This window comes from Kogia breviceps, chromosome 6 (assembly GCF_026419965.1).
Source record: "Kogia breviceps isolate mKogBre1 chromosome 6, mKogBre1 haplotype 1, whole genome shotgun sequence".
Classification (NCBI taxonomy): domain Eukaryota; kingdom Metazoa; phylum Chordata; class Mammalia; order Artiodactyla; family Physeteridae; genus Kogia; species Kogia breviceps.
In genome coordinates, this window is record NC_081315.1 from 44685661 (window position 1) to 44701977 (window position 16317).

Consider the following 16317-nt stretch of genomic DNA (forward strand, 5'->3'; position numbering starts at 1 on the left):
ACCATAAGCTGTTGGAAAGCAGACTTTTGTATCCAGTTTGAGGGTTGGACTAGATGACTCTTAAGATTTTTTCCAACCCCAATAGTTTTATAATAGCTTATACAGTGAGACTTGTGCTCATTTTTTATTAAAGGTTTTTTTCAGTGAGATATAGTGGACATACAACATTATATTAGTTTCAGGTGTGCAACATACTGATTCAATATTTGTATACTTTGTTGTGAAATGGCTACCACAATAAGTCTAGTTAACATTCATCATCACACAGTTATAATTTTTTTCTTGTGATGAGAACTTTTAAGGTATACTCTCTTAGCAACTTTCAAATATAGTAGTATTAACTGTAGTCACTGTGCTGTACATTACATCCCTATGACTTATTTTATAACTAGAAATTTGTACCTTTTGCCCCCTTCGCCAACCCCCTACCTCTGGCAGCCACAGTATCTATAAGTATAGTTCTCTTTATCTATGAGTTCCATTGTTGGTTGTTTTAGATTCTACATATGAGATCATAATGGTATTTGTCTTTCTTTGTCTGACTTATTTCACTTTTTGTAATGCCTTCAAGGTCCATCCATGTTGTTGCAAATGATAAGATTTCCTTTTTTATGACTGAATATTATTCCATTGTATATATATACAGCACATCTTCTTTATTCGTCCATCAATGGACACTTAGGTTACTTCCATGTCTTGTTTAGTGAAAATAATGCTGCAGTGAACATAGGGGTGCATATATTTTCAGGTTAGTGTTTTTGTTTCCTTCAGATAAATACCCAAAAGTGGAATTGCTGAATCATAATGGTAGTTCTATTTTTAATTTTTTGAGGAGCCTTCATACTTTTTTCCATAGTGGCTGCACCATTTACATTACCAGCAGTGCACAAGGGTTCCCTTTTCTCCACATCTTCCCCATCACTTGTTATTTCTTCTTTTTTGATAGTAGTCATTCTAACAGATGTGAAGTGTTGTTGCAGTTTTGATTTGCACTTCCCTGATGATTAGTGACATTGAGCACCTTTTCATGTACCTGTTGGCCACCAGTATGTTTTCTCTGGAAAAAGTGTCTATCCAGATCCTCTGCCTATTTTTCAAACAGATTGTTTGGTTTTGGGCTGTTGAATTGTATGAATTCTTTATATGTTTTGGATATTAACCCCTTATCAGGTAATATGATTTGCAAATATTTTCTCCTACTGGTTGGTTACCTTTTCATTTTGTTGATGGTTTCCTTTGCTGTGCAGAACCTTTTTAATTTGAGGTGGTTCCACTTGTTTATTTTTCATTTTGGTGTCAGATTTGAAAAATTATTGCCAAGACCAATGTCAAGGAGCTTACCCCCTATGTTTTGTTCTAGGAGTTTTATGGTTTCAGGTCTTACATTCAAGTCTTTAATTCATTTTGAGTTAATTTTTGTGTATGGTGTAAGATGGTGGTCCAGATTCATTCTTTTTCATGTGGCTGTCCAGTTTTACAAACACAGCTGTTGAAGCGACTATTCTTTTCCCATTGTATGTTCTTGGCTCCTTTGTTGTAAATTAATTGGTCATAAATGTGTGAGTTTATTTCTGGGCCTCTATTCTGTTCCATTGATCTATGTGTCTGTTTTTATGCCAAAACCATCCCGTTTGGATTACTACAGCTTTGTAATATAGTTTGAAATCAGAACACATTATGCCTCCAGTTTTTTTCTTCTTTGTCAAGATTGCTTTGGCTATTCAGGCTGTTTTGTGGTTCCATACAACTTTTAGGATTGTTTTCTCTATTTCTATGAGAAACACCATTTTGATAGGGATTACACTGAATCTGTACATTGTTTCGGGTAGTATGGACATTTTAACAATATTAATTCTTCTAATCCATGACCAAGGGATATCGTTCTATTTATTTGTATTTTCTTCATTTCCTTTCATCAGTGTCTTATAGTTTTTAGTGTACAGATCTTTCACCTCCTTGGTTAAATATATTCCTAAGAATTTTGTTCTTTTCGATGCTGTTGTAAATGGGACTGCTTTTCTTAGTTTCTCTTTCTGATAGTTCACTGTTGGCATATAGAAATGCAACCGATTTTTGTATATTTATTTTGTATCCTGCAACTTTACTGAATTTGTCTACTAGTTCTAACAGTTTTTTGGTGGAGTCTTTAGGTTTTCTATATATAACATTATGTCATCTGCAAATAATGACAGCTTTACTTCCTCCTTTCTGATTTGGATGCTTGACTAATTGCTCTGGCTAGGACTACGAATACTATGTTGAGTAAAAGTGGCAAGAGTGGGCATTTTCATCTGGTTTATCATCTTAGAGGAAAAGCTTTCAGCTTTTCACTGTTGAGTATGTTAGCTGTGAGCTTATCATATATGGCCTTTATTATGTTGAGGTATGTTCCCTCTATACCCACTTTGTTGAGACTTTATCATAAATGATGTTGATGAGCATGCACTTTTGTATTTTTTTAAAATACCAACAAAAATTTTTGAAAAAATACTGTACCATTACAGCGTTGGTGATCCCTGTGTAACATGATAAAAGCTGCTAAATTTGTGAAGGGAAATTTTCTTTCCCTTCTTTTAATTACCAAAAATCTTAATTAGATTTCGAGTGTAGACTCATAGATCTAGAATGATTCTCAAGTGATATTTTAGTTCACCATAACCATCCAATGCCCACATCCTGTATCATCCCAGTCTATGAGATTTCAAACTTGACAGCTCCAAAACACCAGTCCTGGAAGAGTTTTCTTGGACCACAGTTTAAGACCCACACTGGTCTAGAAGGGAAAATTCCAGAGTGTCCTTTGCAAACTCAGGGTTACTCTCAGGAAAGTCTTTTTTTTTTTTTTTTTTTTTTTTTTTTTTTTTGCAGTACGCGGGCCTCTCACTGCTGTGGCCTCTCCCGATGTGGAGCACAGGCTCCGGAAGTGCAGGCTCAGCGGCCATGGCTCACGGGCCCAGCCGCTCCACGGCATGTGGGATCTTCCCGGACCGGGGCACGAACCCGCGTCCCCTGCATCGGCAGGCGGACTCCCAACCACTGCACCACCAGGAAAGCCCAGGAAAGTCTTTCTTATTATGACTCATGTCCTTTGGGCTGAAGCTTATGCCTATTTCCTCAGCTTCAGATATTAGAGAAAAAAATATCAGAAATTATTCTCGGCCCTCAAAGGACCTCCTAGATGATTGCTTCAAACTTCCCATTTTAAAGATGAAAAAGCTGAGGACGAGTGGAATGTGTATCCTGCCTGTGGTGAGAGTGATACCAAAACCCACTTATCCCACCTGCCAGACCACACACTTTCTATTGCCTTAGTCATACCTTCCTCTCAGACACACACCAGCATCACCTAGTCGAGTCTATATACAGTGCCTTTCATGCATTGATACAAGGTCTGTTAGATATGTACTACTTACAGAACTTCTGAAGCATAAACTAATTTATCAATATCAAAGGCCCAAGAAGGCAAAGCTATTTGCCTTCCTACTCCAAAGTAGGAGTGTTCCGGAGCAAGGATAAAACTCTGAATGACCCTCATTTTGTGCTGAGGACCTAGAACCTCCACTGGTTCCAGGCTCCATGCTAGAGCCTTGTTTTAAAATCAAAACCCCACAGGACCCACAGAGCTAAGAGGATTTTTTTTTTTTGTACCTATTCAAAACTGAAGCCCTGCAGCCATCAGGAAGCTCAACTTCTTTGCTCAGCTTCTGCCTGTGTTTGGGCTAAGTGAAAATCCCTGGGTGGTAGTGGATGCTCCTAGCACCAAATGGTTTCTGTACAAAGTCCAGGCATTCCTCCTGGCCTGATAGGAGGGTTACACCACACACAGAGAAGGATGTGACTAATACTGAATGTGACTTCAGATTCTGCAAGTCCAGACAACTTCTGATAAACGTTTAAACAGAGGTCAAGAATGTTTTCCTTTCTGAGGGGAAACTGTGCAGTCTGTGGTGTGAGTGGGAGGGAGTAGAGGGGAATAAATCTAAACATCAGCTTCCTCCTTCCATAATTCTTAAGCATTTTAGCAGCAACCATTTTTAATACTCTGACAGGCTTTCATACTTAGGACCCATAGCTGGGTGCTTGCCAAAAGAGAAGAGAGATGGAAAAGGTGAAGATCCAGCAATTCCAAAGTGATTACCAAGCAAGTTTAGAGCTAAGCAGGGCAATTAGGGCCGGTTTCCCTGTTTCCCACCCTCAGGCCAGGAGTGCTCCAAAACATATGCCCTCAAGGCAAAATTTAAGTACCCAGTTGGGATGCTCCCTTCCTATGCTGACAAAAGGGGGAAGCTCTGTAGAGGAAATGGGCGTTGACTTCTGGGGGAGGAAAGGTGAGTTGGTCCAGATGGCACTTCTCAGCATCCTCAGCCCACCCGAGGAATTCTGGGGCGTTGGCCCAGGACAGGGAAGAGAGATTGAAGAGCAGAGAGCCAGCATAGATGTCCCCTTCACAGGGAAAAGAAAGCAGCATAGTTTCTGTGACCCAAAGCTCTTTCACTGGTCGGCGGATACAATGTCTCGAGCACTTCCCTGCCCCTGGGCTGTTTGGTTTGTCTCCTTACATTTTCTGGATGCGTGTGTGTTGAGGGAAGGAAATGTGGGTAAAGACTGGCATTCTGTCTCCCCAGTACTAAATAAAAAGCAAGAAGAATAAATGTCACTCAGCAAGCTCCCTCTAAATGGGAGGAGGGGGATTCAGTATTGGAAGAAGAGAGGTTGATGCCAACTTTAGAGAAACCCTTCATGTATCTGAAATCAAAGTTCTTTTGAATATATCAGCTTCAGTTATTTCAGCCATTACCTCTGTGGGCCGGAGCACTGAGGACCAATGTAGGTAGAATGCAATTGTGTCAATTACTCCCTGTTGAGTTTTAAGCAGGTGGAGAAAAGTTCTCATTTTGAAGTCATGAGTATGGAGTCATGGAGTATTCCCATACTCCATTTTAGACATGAGAGAGAACTTTACTTTAAAAAGCTAGTCTTCAGGGGCTTCCCTGGTGGCGCAGTGGTTGAGCGTCTGCCTGCCAATGCAGGGAACACGGGTTTGTGCCCCGGTCCAGGAAGATCCCACATGCCGCGGAGCGGCTGGGCCCGTGAGCCATGGCCGCTGAGCCTGCGCGTCCGGAGCCTGTGCTCCGCAACGGGAGAGGCCACAACAGTGAGAGGCCCGTGTACCGCAAAAAAAAAAAAAAAAAAAAGCTAGTCTTCAGAAAGCACATCCACTTGTTTGTTGATTTGTTTCTTCATGTAGTCATTCATTAATTCATACATTCAAGTGCCCTCCAAGCCCTATGGTGGGCTCTGGGGGGATGGAATGGGCCATGTCAATGGGCCATTACTCAGAAAACTGGGAATCATGATCAGGATGAAAGTTCTGGAGTTAAACGTACCATAGAATCCTGGCCTTGCTACGGATACTCTCTGTGCAAGGTATTTAACCTCTCAGAGCCTCTGATTTCTCATCTGAAAATGGGGCTAATAAGCATAAACACCTCATTGGATTCCTGTGAGAGTTACCTGAAATAACATGAGAGAACCTGCGCCGTGCCTGGAATATAATAAGCTCAGTATGTGGTGGTAGAGGCAGTATTAGAGGTTATGGTAAGGATAGTAGTAATTTCTATTATTAGCGATTACTATTATTAATGAGACCAATAGCACAAGAGCGAGAGAGCAAAGCAAAAGTGATAGGTTTCAGCAGGCGAGAGATCGCTGGGCAGGAGATGACTTGTGGGCTTTCTTTCCCTTGAGCTCTATTATTTTTTCTGATGACATCTTAGTGGAGAAATTTGGAAATTCCTTTCCCTTTGCATTCCATTTTCTATTACATTCCTGAGGATCGAAGCTTTGGTACAGAATTCAGCTGGAGGCTGCACCCCAGCATTTGCATTGACCTTAGAGTGCTTAAGGTAATTATTCTGTCAATTATTTGACTTTTTAAAGTGTGCTTACCTTGAAGAACCTCTGCAAAGGAGGACCATGTTAATGTGTAACATGGAGATAAGCAGGGTGCTGCTCCTTTTTATTTCTTTTTTCTTTTTCCTGGCTGTTCAACTGGAAAACTGAAATGGTTCTATTTGCATCTCATAGAGCAGTGTCAAAAGGTGGGGACGGAAGAGCTTTTACTAATGAAGTACAGCAGAATGTGAATTTTTGCAACACGAATTGCAAGGAATCACCTGCAATTTGTTTTGGTTTTAAGAGAAAAAAGGAAATTACAAGGCACTGTAATACCTTGTTTGAAAAAGTGACGAGAAGGCAGCAGAGAGGATGCTCTTGAGTTGAACCAAGTAGCTGTGTGCAGCTCTTGTAGATGGAATGAGTGGGTCCCTACTTGCATGGACAGCAAGGTCATTTTTCTCACCCTAAAGAGAGGGCGTTAGCCATCGGTGCTAGAGGAAACATGTGGAACAAGAAGGAACGACCAACTGCAGCAGGAGGCCTGAGTTGAGCCCAGGAGGCTTGGGGACCCTGTGGGCGGGAGCCAGCTCCACCCTGGTGGCAGCTCCCGGGCCACAGGCGTTGGTGGTGGAGCTGGGCCTCTCGAGTCCTAACAGCTTTTTGGGGAGCTTTCTGTTGTTAGAGAAACCACCTCCGCATCATCCAAGTGCATTTCTGAAATGCCTGACTGTGCTCAGGGCTCTGTAAGCTCAGGATTAGCCAGCCCTCCAGGGACCTGGTCTGTATCACTAGCAAAGATCAGAGGAACTTGGTAGAGCCATTTTTTGGAAAAAAAAAAAAAAAAAAAACCTAAACCCACAAGTGAATGGAAATGCATATTTATTTCACTGGCCCATCAAGGGTCAGGGTGTCAGGGTGTTTTGTGGGGAGGGAGAGAACTTGGTGATTAGGAATAAAGCTCTGGAATGTAATGCTAGAAGATCTGTGGCGAAGACCGAGGAGACTGAAGGCAAACACTGGCTCTTGTACCACTTGTTCATCAGCTGCAGCAGGTAGTTGACTACACATTGGTTAGCTGATATGTCGAGGCAGCATTTTAGGTTACCTGGAAGGTAATATGGGATAGTGGTTAGGAGCCTGGGTTCTACAACCAAATTGCCTGGTTTTGAATCCCAGCTCTACCATTTATAAGCCTCCCGACTTTAGGCAAATCATTCAGCTTTCCTGTGCCTCAGGTGTCTCCTCTTGTGAAATGGGAGGCAGCCCCAACCTCACCGAGTGGTTGACGGGGTTAAATTAGTTACACACCTGAATGCCCATGGTGAGCAGTCAGTGAATAGGCGTAGCTGTAGTTGTGAATGGCCATTGGTTGGGGAGGTGAGGGGCAGCACTGAGTTGAGAGGGGAAACAATTAGCATGAAATAGGATAATAGAGTATATGGTGGTTAGAAACTATGAGAGTCATTGGGTCCAGCTTCCTCCTTAACCAGGAAAACAAATCCTATTCCACTTTAAAATAATTAACTTGAAATCATAAATAACAGTGATCGTTTATTGAGTATTCACTGTGTGCCAGACAGCATGGGAAGCCCTGTGCATGCATCCTAACAATCCCATGGGGCCCTGGTACTTATTATTACCCTATTTTTATCAATGAGAAAACTGAGGCTCAAAATGTTAGGTGACTTACTCAACGTCACCTAGATCTGTCTGAATCCAGAGATTATGTTCACAACACAGCAGTTCTGTTCCCTTTGCTTTCCATTTTCTATCACATTCCTGAAGACTAAAAGCTTCAGGACAGATTTCAACTGAAGGCTGCATCCCAGCACGTGCATTTGACTGGGAGTGCCAGGGTCATTGTTCTGTCAATTATTTTACCTTTTTTTATACATTTATTTATTACTTTATATTTATTTTTGGTTGCATTGGGTCTTTGTTGCTGCACGCTGGCTTTCTCTAGTTGTGGCGAGCGGGGGCTACTCTTGGTTGCAGTGCGCGGGCTTCTCTTGTTGCGGAGCGCGGGCTCTAGGTGCACGGGCTTCAGTAGTTGTGGCACACAGGCTCAGTAGTTGTGGCTTGCAGGCTGTAGAGCACAGGCTCAGTAGTTGTGGCGCATGGGCTTAGTTGCTCCGCAGCATGTGGGATCTTCCTGGACCAGGGCTCAAACCTGTATCCCCTGCATGGGCAGGCAGATTCTTAACCAATGCACCACCAGGGAAGTCCCTATTTGACTTTTTAAAGTGTGCTTTCCTTGGAGAACTTCTGCAAAGAGAGGACTGATTTATTTTGTTCTATGGTCCTATTGAAGCAAATATTTAATACCCATGAATACATGCCTTATTTTGTTTTGTTCTGTATAAATCCAGGCACCATATTTTGAAAACTACTTTAATTCTATTAATCTTGAGTAAATCATTTCCTAGTTCTTGGTTAGCTATTTAAAAGAAATGATAATATTAAATAATAAAAAATTTTCCTTTGGAATCAATCCATCGTTTGATTGGATTTGATTGAAATTGGGAATAAAACGAAGAACTCACCCCTGACAACTCTCAGCCATTGCTCATCCATGCATGAATGCATTTTAAATGGTTAGAGATCTTTAACTGCTGACAAACGCTTTGTTACCTTGACTTTACTAAGTACGCGTTGTGTCTTTGATCTTAGTACTTCCTTTGGGAGTAGGTAAAATGAAGACTTCTCATTCCCTGACATGGCATCCCTTCAGATGTTAGAAGATACTTAACAGGTAGTCCCCCACCCCAGGCATCTCTTCTTTAAGCTAAACACCCACATCACCTTCTGTGTTGGTTTGCAGACCCCACACCAGTCTTTGATGGGTGGTTTCCACCCTTAAAAGTTTGAACAAGATCCAGGGCTGCAGGACTGACCAGATCAATACAGAACACACTGCAGCCGCAGGGTCACACAAATGCAGACCCAGACAGATGGCCTCCAGCCACCTAGCCTCATTGATGTCATGGTAGACTCCATGGTTAAATAATAAAGGCAGGGGGATAAGCGGAAGCCAACCGAAGGATTTCCCCAAACTGTTTCAGAGTGGTCCGGTAGAGGCTCCGTGTCATTGCTTTTGTTTGTATTTCAAGGGAGCGTTCCCCATGTTGGTTCTAATAAAAAGATCCTTGATAGTCAAGATCTGTGTGTCCTAAATTCTCAGGCACAGGTTCTAAAAATGAAGAGCTGTTCCTTTTCATAAGAGGGGGCATTTGTAGCTATGTTTATCACAGATTCATGTTACAAATAGACACGGGTGCATGGAAAGGGAGATGTTTAAAGTCACATACTGAGATCTTCAGGTGGCTCCTTTTGATCTAACCCCTACCTTGCTCTGCTTTGTGTCCACCCTTTTTCTCAGATGTGAAATTGTTGGGCTTTATTTTTCCACTTGTCAAATTCTCTGCAGCTTTTTAACTGCTGTGTTGAACTCTTCTTTTCTTTAAAGGCATTTGGTTATTTTTTTAAAATGTTTTTGCTTTACTAAAGGTTAATGTGCTTTTTATGGTTTTATAGTTACCTTGCAGAAACCTCATTAGAAAAGCACTTTAATATATTACTTGGCAACCAGACATCTGACAGTGTTCTAGTTCATTAGTTAGGAAACCTCCCCAGGCTTGGAGGAAGGGACATTCCTCTGTGAATTGGGAAGCTTTGATCACTCCAGCAGGGGCCAGGGTTTATTTTAATGCATTTGAGGGAGAAGGGGAAGAGGTACTCTAAATCTGGCAAAATAAAAATAACACTGATTAAGAAAACAATGAAACATTCTTGAAAAAGAATTGCACTTCATTTAATACTATTCTGTGGTATCTCCTGAGTCCTTTGAAGACAGGACTTATTTTAGAAAATGGGTCTCTTTCCGTAGCAAGAGCCTAGTTAAACAGACTCACTCCAGATCACAGATCACATTGAAATGATCCTAATGAGGGTAGACTTTTCAAAGCTATATTCATTTTACCATGAATAAGTGGATTCGAGTCTTATTCGTGGGTTTTTAATTTTCAACTTTGAATTTGCAAACTATCAAATTCCTTCAAAGCTATGGTGTGCAGAGAAGGATCTGACTAATAGGATTGCTTTATTTTTAAAGAAAGATGCCCTTTAGCACAGCACTGGGCTTTGAAATGTGATCACAGTCAAGGGTCCAACAGGCAAGGATTTCCCATATGACACTGTTTCTTGTTGAGTTCCAACCAGATTTAATGTCTCTCATACAAAAAAGCTACCCGGAGGGCTTCTAGTGCGTTCAACGTAGATAATGCTATATTGTTTCAACACAGAGTATACCAAATGAAGTACAAGTTCCTGAAGTGTGGAAATACGTGGGTTCTGGTGACTTTTTTTTTTTTTTTTTTTTTTTTAAGGAGCTGCATCTTTTTTCATTTAATTGAAAGACTTGAAGCAAGCTGTCTGAAAAGGTGTTTTTTTTTTTTTTTTTTTTTTTTAAATGAGGGCTCGGGCTTCCCTGGTGGCGAGTGGTTGAGAGTCCGCCTGCCGATGCAGAGGACACGGGTTCGTGCCCCGGTCCGGGAAGATCCCACGTGCCGCGGAGCGGCTGGGCCCGTGAGCCATGGCCACTGAGCCTGTGCGTCCGGAGCCTGTGCTCCGCAACGGGAGAGGCCACGACAGTGAGAGGCCCGCGTACCGCAAAAAACAAACAAACAAACAAAAAAAAAACAAAGAGGGCTCAGTTATTAGAATGGTATAAATAAGGCAGCAAGCAAATGGTGGTATGAAAGGAGGGCCTCCTCCTTTATCAAGAGATAAAGGGAAAGGAATGGAGCATTTTGGCAGGAGTGACATTAAGCCGCTGAAGTAAGGTTGAAGAGGAAACTGGAGCATCCTGCATAGTGACAGATGTAAATGAAAGAAGCATGTAGTGCTTTTCGGCTTGCCTGATTGACAAGCAGAACCCAGTTGCCAACGATGGCTCACTTTCACCTTTTAATACCTTCCGAGGCAGGTAGGAGAGAGGGAGGGACGGGCAGAAACAATAAATGGTTTAGTTCTGTGTTAGAGGTGCGTTTTCCAAAGAAAATGCAGTTTGGAGATCTGTGTGCTCAGACCAGGAACCGCTGTGTGATTCGCTGGCCTTGGGCAGGTTACTAAGTACCCGCCCCCCCCCCAAACACACACACTGTGTTTCCTCATCTCTGTGCATTAGGGGGTCACAGAGGCTCTCAACCAACTCCACCGCTCTATGTTGTGGGTCAGGTAAGATAACACACTTTAGAAAGTTCTCCACAAATGGGCAGTGATGGTGGGGCAAGCTGGAGGTGGTGATGATGAGTGTGATGTCTTATCCTGACTGACTCCAAGCCTGGCCAGTTCCTGCGCAGCCGTGCAAGCTCATGGGGCTACTCAGAAGGCCCATCTTATTGCCCCTTCTGATCCAGAGACGCTAGTTCTCAGGCAGTTCTGGCTTTCGTTATAACCACCTCCCTTCCCGCAGCAAGGGTTCACAATCCGCAGAGAAAAGCTGTTAAAGACAAGACCTCTTAAGCAGGCTCAAGGTTTTGTTTTTTTTGTTTTTTTGTTTTTGTGTGTGGTACTCGGGCCTCTCACTGTTGTGGCCTTTCCTGTTGCGGAGCACAGGCTCCGGACGCGCAGGCTCAGCGGCCATGGCTCACGGGCCCAGCCGCTCCGCGGCATGTGGGATCTTCCCGGACCGGGGCACGAACCCTCGTCCCCTGCATCGGCAGGCGGACTCTCAGCCACTGCGCCACCAGGGAAACCAGGCTCAAAGTTCTGAAAGCCACTGTGGACCTGCCTTCCTGAGTCCCCAGATATTCCCCCACGCCAAGTACAGTCGGCCCTCCAAATCCATGGGTTTTGCATCCTCAGTATACAGACAGCTGACTGTATTCATCTCACTGCACCATTCTATATAAGGAACTTGAGCATCTGTGGATTTTGGTATCCGTGAGTACTCCTGGATCCAAACCCCTGCAGATATTGCGGGAGGACAGTATGCGCAACACCTGTCATGATATTGACCCAGCTCAGCCCCCTTTGCTAGGCTGGGAGCCAGGACTGTGGGCCGGGGTGATGGCCCAGTGTGTGCTGTTAGAGGTTCCTGCCCACTGAGTGACCACCCAGGAAAAACCAAGGGAAGCTGTCTTATCTTGTGTGTGTTGGAACCCGCCAGTGTTGGAATCTGGGGTTGCTTAGTCTAAGCCTGAATGATCAAGAACCGGGGACAGGGGGCTTCCCGGGTGGCGACGTGGTTGAGAGTCCACCTGCCGATGCAGGGGACACGGGTTTGTGCCCCAGTCTGGGAGGATCCCACATGCCGCGGAGCGGCTGGGCCCGTGAGCCATGGCTGCTGAGCCTGCGCGTCCGGAGCCTGTGCTCCGCAACGGGAGAGGCCACAGCAGTGAGAGGCCCGCGTACCGCAAAAAAAAAAAAAAGAACTGGGGACAGTGCCAGACTGGAAGCGAACATTTGTTTGTTAGCACAGAGGGAGGAAGGAAATAGGCCTGCTAAATGTAACAGCCCCAGTAGGTCTCCTACTTACTGGTCCTCCTCTCCTTACCCACACAGAACTCGCCTGATTTGATGAGACATATATGTACTCAATAGCAGCATGGAATATAGTGTTTGATTAGAAGAGGCTTTCCAAAGGCTAGAGCAAGAAAGAGGAACATTCTTTGAAAGTTCCAAGCTAGTGTTTCATACCCCAGAGATATAAGAAATGCCTTCAGTAGGTGCCTTCAGTAGGACCTAGAGTTGTGTATTAATGAGCATCACTTTTGACCAAAATACACTCCTGCTGCACCTTGTACTGATTCACACACTTCCTCCAGCTAGGTTTCACCACTGCCACATGCACAAGGACTGAGGGGCTTCCTTAACTAGGTGAGCCTGGTATGTTTAGAACAGAAGAAATAGCATGTAGTGAAAAACGAACACGTGCAGGGAGAGCCCATCTGCAGAAAAATTGGCCTTTTTAATTAGCAGTTTTGTTTCAATACATTCTTTAATACATTGTGTTGAACTGTTCAGCATTGATCTTCAAGATCGATCACATTTGTTTTTCAGGAGGAATCAATCTTAACCAAATAGAAGAATACACTGAGGCCCCCCTGTGTTCGTTGCTCATTACTCCTCCCCCAAATCTGTGAGCCGGCTCAAGGGGTCTGAGGCATTCAGAAGAGAAGCATTCTTATTTAAACTTTTAGTGGTTCATTTTGCATGTTTTTGAGACTGATTATGGTCTCATAGAGGTTCAGGCCCACAGTCAGAGATTGAGAAACTTCGATCGTTATAAATGTGGCCTGTGGCGCCCACCTCATTTTAACTAGAGCTTAATGCAAAGGAGTGATTGGGGCCTGACTTCTGCTTCCTACAAACTAGTCTTTTTCAATGGTGTGCACTTCTTTCTGTCCCCCAAAGGGATTTGTTAAATGTGATTTTCAGCGGGAAATGCGCTTATTTTTATCTGTTAGCCATAATGGAAATGCATAGATAAACAGAATCTGTGGAATATAGTCAGATTTGGGAGTGGGGGACAGGATAGGGGAAACAAAGATAGAAAAAGCTCTGTCAAACGTGAAATGAGGGGCAGGACAGGAATAAAGACACAGACGTAGAGAATGGACTTGAGGACACGGGGAGGGGGAAGGGTAAGCTGGGGTGAAGTGAGAGAGTGGCATGGACATATATACACTACCAAAAGTAAAATAGATAGCTAGTGGGAAGCAGCCGCATAGCACAGGGAGATCAGCTCCGTGCTTTGTGACCACCTAGAGGGGTGGGATAGGGAGGGTGGGAGGGAGATGAAAGAGGGAGGGGATATGGGGATATATGTATATGTACAGCTGATTCACTTTGTCGTACAGCAGAAACTAACAACATTGTAAAGCAATTAACCTCCAACAAAGATGTTAAAAAAAAAACATGAAATGAGTATCTACTTGATTTTCATTTTTGCTTAAACATTTATTTCTTTTTTTTTTTTTTCCTTTTTTTGCGGTACGCGGGCCTCTCACTGCTGTGGCCTCTCCCGTTGCAGAGCACAGGCTCCGGACGCGCAGGCCCAGCGGCCATGGCTCACGGGCCCAGCCGCTCTGCGGCATGTGGGATCTTCCCGGACCGGGGCACGAACCCGCGTCCCCTGCATCGGCAGGCGGATTCTCAACCGCTGCGCCACCAGGGAAGCCCTGATCGTTACATTTTTTATGTTCCAGTTTAAGACACTTCACACACAACAGATATTTAATGCCCTAAAAATATTTTTAAAACTTGAGTCATTTTGTGAACATCTGAAGTTAGATCTCTTATATTTTTATGTAGAGTTGGGTATAAAGTCATTGTGTGTCAAATAAAATTATTTTTAAACGTTATCAGTCCCAATAAGTAATTAGGACTTTTCTAAATATGTCATCATCTTTTCAGGCAAAAATTACTATTATGAAGTTAGATGAAAGTAAATACATAATTTCTTGGTTTACAGTCCAAAATTATTGTGACATTAAAGCATGCCTCTTTGCAAACCATTTGGTCAATGCTGATGACACTTAAATAAGGAAAACTTAGGCCAGTATTGCTCTAACTATACTGACATGCTGTCCTGAATGACCTACCAAGGCTGGGGAAGGGACTGACCTGGTTCCTCAGCTCTGTGAAGTTAGTTGCCCCCTGCTGTCTTACTCTAAATAGCTTATACAAAATCAACTTATGCACACTGTTAACACAAAATCCAGCAAGCTACAGCCCTGATGCCACCTACATTTATGCATTTACTTTTTACTGTGTACATTAAACAAATAATTCTGTTGTGCTTTTCACATATTGGATATAAGTCTTCATATTTTATTTCTAGGTTTCTTGGGAAGGGAAGAGAAAGACTAAGAAAGGAAATAGAACAGGGGAGTCAGACTGTAAAGTAACATTACACACAAAACTAGCCCAATATCTTTTTAATTTAAAAGATACTATCATCAAAAGGTTATATATATGTATATATATATATATATATACATATATATATGTATATATATAAAAGTCTCCTCCCTAAAATCCGTATTATTCCATGATAGATTTTCACAGTGACTAGTATATATATATATATATCGATATATTTTTCAAATCTGTTCAGTTATCCATTGGGTAATGGTTTTAGAATTAAAAGATGCCATTATCTTCACAGTCTGAACATTGTACCATTAGGGACATGTGCTTAGAAATGGTTCAGTGATTTGCTCATTATGATGACTATTTACAGAGATGTCTATTTACCTTAGCAATAAATAATCCTGATACCAAAAGAGATAATGGTCATGCACGCAGGGACATGGCTGCATGCTCTTAAAATATTTACATGTAGTTTTTCCATTAGGGCTTTCCCATTAGCAACTGAAAGTGAGCTCTCTTCAATTTTCTCCACATCAGTCTTGCTTCTGGGCAATGCATCCTTCCTTTTCTACAACTTCGGGCCATCCTTCATATTTGCTTGTGTCCTTATTGTTCTTTATGTGCTGTTCAAAGGGCTTTTTGTCTTAATGCCTTTTCCACCACAGAGGACACAGTTGTCTCTAAAACCAAGATGAGTAATAGATGTACTCCCCAATTCAGCAATGAGCTGCCAGGCCTCATCGTTGAGTTTGGTTGCTCCATCATCATATGTTCCCATTAAGACTATTGTTCCATCTTGTATGGCCTTCAGAAACTCATTAAATGAGGCCACATTTCTTCCCCACATGTCAAAATATCTGGTGTCTATTAGATCTCCTGTTTTTCCATTTACCTAGGCAACATCGATTCCTCTTCCGACATTATTCTTAACACCACTCATTAAAACATTATCCTCCAGGCAGATTTTGGGTCCTACCACATTGGCTGCTCCACTTGCCATTTTAAAAGCAAAATGCTTCTCAGGGAAAGCTTTTGAGATCCCACATTTATATCTGGGAGGTTTTGTGGAACGTGCAACTGCGTCCATTGCTGACCTTGCAAATAGATTTCCTAAACTCACATCCATTTTTATTTCAAATGCTTGAGAAATAACATAGAATGTCAGTAAAAAATACTGCCACAGCTACCACCAACTTTGCAGCACCTGCTACCCTCATGTTTGGTTTTTCAGCCCGTGGCACTTTTCATTACATAAGCTCTGGCCTCCTGCCTGCCTCTCTGCCTCGTGCGCCCCCTTTCTGGCCTCCCTGCAGTCAGCCTTGCAGGAGGCTCACAGGAGCCACTGCCGCCTCCCGCTCGCTCCTCCGGCTCCTCCCCAATGCGTGGGCTTCTCCTTGCGGTGGCTTCTCTTGTCGTGGAGCACAGGCTCTAGGCACGTGGGCTTCAGTAGTTGTGGTGTGTGGGCTCAGTAGGTGTGGCGCACGGGCTTAGTTGCTCCGTGGCATGTGGAATCTTCCCAGACCAGGGCTCGAACCCACGTCC

The 16317-nt window shown here is 43.1% G+C and overlaps 1 protein-coding gene and 1 pseudogene across 1 annotated transcript in view; one reads left to right on the forward strand and one right to left on the reverse strand.

The window, feature by feature from the left end:
* The window catches only part of IGFBP7 (insulin like growth factor binding protein 7), a 75944-nt gene that overhangs the window by 24732 nt on the left and 34895 nt on the right, over positions 1–16317 (forward strand). The gene's annotated exons all lie outside the window — the stretch shown is intronic.
* On the reverse strand, positions 15309–16025 carry LOC131758727 (protein FAM3C-like; annotated as a pseudogene).